General features: G+C 45.5%; 1 protein-coding gene across 1 annotated transcript in view; it reads right to left on the bottom strand.

Annotated features, from left to right (window-relative positions):
* Positions 1-7,302, bottom strand: part of ARIH2 (ariadne RBR E3 ubiquitin protein ligase 2) — a 35,769-nt gene that overhangs the window by 20,489 nt on the left and 7,978 nt on the right. The window lies entirely within an intron of this gene.

Raw genomic sequence — 7,302 nt, 5'->3', positions numbered from 1 at the left:
AGGGTTAAAAAGCTTGTTTTTGTCTAGGTGCTCAAAAAAAAAAAAACATACTCACAGACCAACAGAGCTGGCTTCCTGCTTCTGCGATCACTGAAGCGTATCTACTCCTCCGCTGCACAGATGGACTGCTCCTCGGCAGCCTCACATCTATACACAGTCTATGCACAGTGTATAGAGCGTGATGACACCTAGATCCTTAGACCGCTGCAGCATAGGGAGAGAGACACCAGTCTAAGAACAAGCCTTGTTCTGACTTGTTCTGGTGGGCATAACTTTTTGGTGTTTTTTTTAGCACCTAGACACAAACAAGCACTTGGCCCCACTGGACGGGTTCATAAAATGTTTTCCTGGAGTTCTTCTTCAAATGACATTCAGCATTATTCAACCCAAAAAGAAGTGGTGCTGGGGGACAGAAAGACCCGGGAGGATGGTCCTGGGAAGATGATGTACATTGCACCATATTTGGCTTTGTTAAAAAGACTGGAATTAGGTTTTACATTTTTACATATTTGTGATTTATGAACAAAGTTTTATTGTGTTTAGGAATATTAGAAATTCTGGATGCCATGTTTTTGTTTGCATGAATAGCAGTTACCGGGCCCACTCACACTATATGCAATAATTGGCGTATTTCAACAACTGAACATTGCCAGTCACTGATAGAAAACAATTGCTTTCTGTGTGCCTTGTTCACAGTCACACCACAGTGCAGGTGTGATCAGCGGTGTGCTGTAGAAAAAAAAATTAAAAAAAATATTGGCGGCATGCTGCAGCGCACTGGACCGCACATCACCTCGTTTCTGTGTGGGGATCTGAATGGAGGGTACAGTTTGTACACGACAAATAAGGTTAAAAAACTAAACCGTGTAATCCTCCGAGACGATACATCACACCGCCCACTCACCGGAGCCGTCAAACACACTAGCCCGTCCATTAAAACAAAGCACTTTAGCAGATGGGCCAGTGTGAACGAGTCCTTACTGTAATTTGATCGGAGACGTGATAAACATCTGAGTAACCATCACAGGATGATCACAATCAACAGCGCCACCTTCATATTCTATAGCACTTGTGCATCTAGAATATGGTTTAGGGCCTTGGTTCTCAACTGGTGGGTCGTGACCCAAAAGTGGGTCGCGACCCCGTGTTCAGTTGTTGTGTATAGAGGTCACTAGCACTCCAAATATGACAGAATACGTCAAAGTTTTAGTGAATCTGCGTTTTTATTTTTTGAAGTCACTCAAAGTGAAGTTCACTTTAAGCCTGATTAAGGGGACCCTGTGCTGCCCCGAAAGCCCTTGATTCCACTCTGAGTGACTTCAAAAAATAAAAAACGAAGATTCACTAAAACGTTGACGTATTCTGTCATATTTGGAGTGCTGGTGACATCTATACACAACGATTTTACTTGATATGGCGCCATCCGTAGTCATTGCGAGCACCCATTTTTCCATATGGGAAGTCCGCTAAGGTGTGCTACAGGTCCTTGGACACCCGTGTTCAGTTGGTCACCGCATGCCTTCTATTTTTCTAGGTAAGAGGCTCCTCAGCCTCCCCCTAGTGCAGCACTGTCAGTTCTTGGGCCAAGCAGCCATTCAAAATATGCTGTCCGGTGCCGAGTGACAGCTTGAGGTGGGATGGGGCCATGGACACGAGGGAGCTTCATCCATTTGTGAATTGCTTACAGCTCCCTTGTGCGCCCTGTAGAGGTGTCTGGACTGGAGTGACATCACATTCTGGCTCCTGCCACCTCTACAGGGCGCGCAAGGGAGCTGTACAAACAATGCACATATAGATGGAGCTCCATCACAGCAGAGCAGCCCGCAGTGGACCCCAGGCTGAGAATCCACTCCAATTCTCGTAAGGTAGGGAGACTGGGTGGATCTTAAAAATTTTTTTTTTATTTTGGAGTGTATGTGTGTGAAAATGTCTGAGTGTGTGAGATTGTGTCTGTCAGTGTTTTTGAGGGCACTACAAACTAGTCCAGTGCGTTAATCGCATAGTCCTGTGCGATTAATGCACTGTACCACGCAATCGCACCTACCACGCATTCTGGGGTGGGAGATGTGCTGCCATTCATTTGAATTGCACCCCAAACGCACCTCCCACCCACAGTTTGATTGCCCGCATCGGAATGCTCTGTACCGCAATGCTGTGCGTTCCATTGCCGTGCAACTTGGGTCGCGACTTAATGACCAAGGGCACATGTGGGTCCTGAGGTTACATAGGTTGAGAACCACTGGCTTAGGGGGAGATCTCTCATACTTCCGGTTTTGTCATTGGCCTCTGAAAAAACATGTTCTGCCGCCTGAAGAGCTGAGAGGAATCAAAATGGTTAAACAGGTTTCCTGAGATAAAGCCGCATGCAATCCTTGTACTTTACAACTATCTCACTCCCACCCCTGGAACAACTGGGAAGCAGGTGATGACGCTTTTCCATTCTAGCTTTAGGCAACATTTCTCAACTTTCTCAGCACTGCTGACACAAATAGTAGATGATTCATTTTTCTGCAGAAGTTAAAATCATCCAAAAAAACGGATCCTGTGTAAAGCTGAGAGCATCTAAATGCCAAAGGGGCCGTCTTGATTTACACCTGAATGTGCTGTGTATGCAACCCTGCTGCGTTCACAACTGCTCCTCACATTTTTGAGACCTGAATGGCAGTGATGACACTAGCACATGGCGAAGTGAGCTCTGTGCGGCGGAAAATGACTAAATGGACATGTAGAGGTTAAAGCAGACCTCCAGACTAACTGCATACAAAGTTGAACTACATATATATGTTTACATACTACTATATCTGTCAATAGAATTGTCATGCTGCAAAGCTAGTATTGAGATTTACAGACATCTGCTACACTGCGCAGCCAAGGCAAGTGACACACTGGCATGATGGTTAAGCAATGCTGCTGCGGGTGTCACCTCTACCCCTCAGCCTGCTCACCATACAATGAATTGGCATCATCTCCGCTGTCTTGGCAGGGATGTGATCTAGGAAGAACAAGATGGGTGGTTCTGGCTGTGACAGAGAAAGGTGTTTGAGCCTCAATAACAAAATGCCACAACTGGAGTCTTCAAAACCCTGTATGGACTCCATCAATGAACCCATCAGAAAGTGCCCATGTCACTGAAGGAGGAGGTAAAAAAAACGGCACTCGCAAGGGGATCCGTCCATCCAGTACTTTATCGTAGCCAGACTAAGGCACAGTTTGGGGGCTGAAACATGTAAGCATTTGTTGGTTCGCTGACGTTATGCCTTTTTGCAAATAAACAAATGCTTATATGTTTCAGCCCCCAAACTGAGCCTTAGTCTTGCTACGATAAAGTACTGGATGGATGGATCCCCTTTGCGAGTTACTTTGTTTTACCTATTGCTCAGTGAAGGCTCTGGCGGAAGCTTTACCAGGTACCAAGGTTTAAGCAGTGGGACTGGAGACAAGAGGGTAGAGCTGCTCAATGTTTCTAAACTGTCACTGAAGGAAGGACTCTCCCATTCTGCAGCAAAGAAGAAAGACGACTCGGACCCAGTATGTCATGTGACTGCAGATTCAGTAGAATATTCGGGACATTACGGGGGAAATTCCCCCTCTCCCAGGCGTATTTGGAAAAAATGGTATTAACCCCACCAAATATGATCCATTTCCCCCTCCTGCTGCTCTTACCTTTGAAGGAACGCTGCATCCCCTCTGCGGCTGCCAGTGTACGATCTGTCCCCCGTATACAAAATCGCAGCCCTGCACTATGTATTTCAAATTCTGCTTGCAAATAGAGAGCACACTTGTCATTGAGGTCGTGTAACCGCGCAGACCAATCAAAATTTGCTTGTGACCACGCTGACCAATGAACGCTTGCCATTTGCGAGCATAATCAGAAGCACCAAGTTCAGGAGACTGCGATGTTGTGTATGGATTGTACACCGGGAGCCGCCGAGGGGAAGCAGCATTCGTTCAAATGTAAGAGCAGCGGAAGGGGGGAGAGGGAGCAGATTGGTGTGGGGGTGATACCAATTCCCCAAATTCATCTGGGAAAGTGGAATTGCCCTTTAAGATCAGATTATTTTTAAGAATGGGGGTGACTAGCTCTATGTGGTAGGAGGGTTTCAATTTTAACACACATTTGTTTCACGTGTGTATTTAGCCATTTCCCTGGCCTCTTAGTGTTTTTAATATCACAAATGAAGTGACACCAGATATCCATTGCGCCTTTTTATAGGAATATCACTAAACAGGAAGTTACAGTGAAACATTCGCCTCGTGTCTTGCCCAGCTTACCGGGCACACTCATGATTTAAGTGCAAGATATTTTTTTTATACAGCATTCTGCAAGTAGAATTTTAACATGACCATTTCCAGACTGCACTTGTAATGAACAAGTGCCTAAAATATTTCTGTATGCCGCAGCGCGGAGTAACAGATTTCTGTGTAATATTTTTTTAAAAAGGTGTATAAAAAAAAAAAAAAAGACAAAGCACACACGTGGCAGCATGAAAGGAACAAGCTGAACATTAGGTTTGAACAAAGCAATAGTAATGTGTGTGGGAAGCATTACACACAGAGGATGAGGTCAGGAGGGCACTTTTAGCAAAATATCTGCTTAAAGCAGGGGTGGGCAAACTCCGGCCCGCCGGATGTGGCGAAACTGCAAATCACATCATGCATCTGTCTCTGGCATGAGCCTGTGGGAATGTTGCAATGCCTCATGGGAGTTGTAGTTCTACAACAGGTGGAGCGCCCGAGTTTGCCTACCCATGTCTGTACGTACCTTAAGTTCTGAAAAAATCCTGGTGAGGCTGAGTGCTCAAGGAACTTAGAAGCGCTCAATAGACAAGCTTTGATTTTAGCTCCAAGTCGTAACGCTGCAACACCCTCTGCCATTCCACACTGCAATGCTCTGCTGCTACTGCTGAGGAGCTCACACCGTATTGATTGATGCCAGGAATATACAAAAGGTCAGACTTGGAGCTTAATGTATGTTACCCCAAAAATGAATAGGTGTGTGTGTGTGTGTTTTCATTCTGCTTTTTAAAACTATAGGTTTGTTGTTTTTTTAGTTCTTTATTTGCTCTTAAATACCTGGTGATCCTGCCAGTTCCCCTTTGTATACGTTTCATTCTGATCATGCCAAGCACAGAACCAGATCTGTTCTGGCATGGTCATTTTGCTCATCTGCCTTTGAGATACAGGACGCCACGCCAGCGCACAGTGTGCCAGTATCTCCGTAGTCACTTTACCCACCATAATCCCTCCTCAGCCTTCCTGAGCTGATTGACAGCAGCTCCCAGTAGGAGTCTCCATGACATTCTGCAGCTGCCCATAGCCAATACATAGCAGGAAAAGTACTTCCCTGTTGTGTACGAGGTCAGCACTGCTTATTTTAGAGTCGCCCCCTGCTATGGGGAAGGAGTGCAGCTAGACTGTGTGGCCAAATGACAACCAAATAAACCATAAATTAAGTAAATATTTTTTTTCACAAGTGATGGCAAGTACATTTAAAAATATACTTGCTGTAATTAATTGGCTTGTGTAGCATTATGTTCACAAATGCTTAATTTGAGGTCTGTCTGCTGACTCCACTGGCTTCCTGGGTCCTGGTGTGCACAGAATGAGGCATACTTACAACTAAGGCCCCATTCACACCAGGGCAGTTGCGGATCAGTGCGGTTTCCGCGCTGATTTTAAAAGGGCGGTTTTGGGTGTTTTTAATTGCGCTTCAGTGCTGAAACGCAATTAAAAATACCCAAAACCGCTCTGAACAGCGCGGTTCTATTGAAAGGAGTATTGAAATGACGATGATCAGGGCGGCAAAAAAAGGGTCAGGGAGAAATTCGAGCGGGAGGCGGTTCGGGCTGCGCGGTCGCATGAACAATAGCAATTTATGGGATCGTTCATGGAGGCCGTACCACCCTGAACGGGGCCTTAAGGCAGCAGACAGACATCAACCTGAGCTCCAAGTCTGACCTTTGGTCTGCTCCTTCTAAAAAAAACATATCCAAGATGCACCGAGACTGCAACACTTATTTGTTCAGAACAGTGGCGAGAACATAAATCTTTGGGCAAAGCTTACTAGGCCTGACGAGGCAGCTCATATGAAACATCCGGGCTTAATACAAAGTCAGAGCTCAAGTGGATGCAATAACAGACACTGCTGGGCTAATCTGTAATGAGTTTGTATCTGGACAGATCAGAGTAGATCAGGGTGTGCAGGCATTATTAACTGGTAACATTCACCTCCTGGTATGTTGGCCTCCGTAAAAGCAGGGCGAGCCACTCAGCAACAAAGAGCAGAGCATTGCATTGTGGGATGGCAGAGCATGTTGCATCATTACTACTGGAAGCTAAAGTCAAGGCCGGTCTGTTGAGGGCTCCTACGTTCCCGAGACCCCCAGGCATGGCAAGATTTGATCACAACTTAAATGTATGTGCAGACATCTCATTCTACTCATGTACTGTGTGACAGGTTCATTTAAGGCAGATGTCTTGCAGGAAGTACCCTTTTGACATCAGTCTCCATGTGTAATGCCGCCCACACACATTATCATTGTGTTATTTAAATCACATTAGCAGTTTATTCCTTTCATACTGCCATGTGACTATTAGGCTGACCAAGGCACGAGGTGAACGGTTCATGGGGGACTTGCTTTTAGTTATCGCCATGGAAAAAAAAAAAAAAAGAAGGAACGCCCCCCCCCCAAAAGGTACACTTCACATCTTGTAACATTTGTCAGGATGTTACAAAGTCCATTTGTGTATGCTTGCTCATCTTGGCAAGTGTATAGCTATAGGTCTGACATGGTCAATGCTCGCCTCTCCTGCGGCCCCATGCCGGTGATCGCTGCACTAGTACGCTGATGAATCTTCAGAAACTGACATTTCCAGGTCTCCCAATGCTTTCAGCGGCTGATGTGCTGGCTCCAACCTTACTACTGTGTCCTGAAGCAACATAACGGTAGGGTGGCTGAACCACAGAACGAAGAGGATGACTAGAAAACTGCACCTCCCACCAAAAGCATTGGTTTCTAAAGATTCCCCAGAGGACAACTTCTCCTTACTACTGAAGCGATCAGCAGAGTGAGGGATCTTTTTCTTTGTAGGGATCCATTTATTCCGGGTGTTCGTTTTACCAATAGTCGATTTAATGACTCAGGAATAGCATGAGGTCTGTTATGTCAGAACTCATTTGCATACATATTTCAGGTAAATGACGCAAAGTATAAAAGCCAGAGCATCTATAGGCCAGCCAGGTAAACAGTATTTTCAGTAGGAGGTCAGCAACTAAAATATTGACCATGCCAAATATAGGAA

This window comes from Nanorana parkeri, unplaced genomic scaffold (assembly GCF_000935625.1).
Source record: "Nanorana parkeri isolate BGI_ZX_2015 unplaced genomic scaffold, ASM93562v1 scaffold56, whole genome shotgun sequence".
Taxonomy (NCBI): Eukaryota; Metazoa; Chordata; class Amphibia; order Anura; family Dicroglossidae; genus Nanorana; species Nanorana parkeri.
This window is presented reverse-complemented; position numbering and strand designations above follow the sequence as displayed.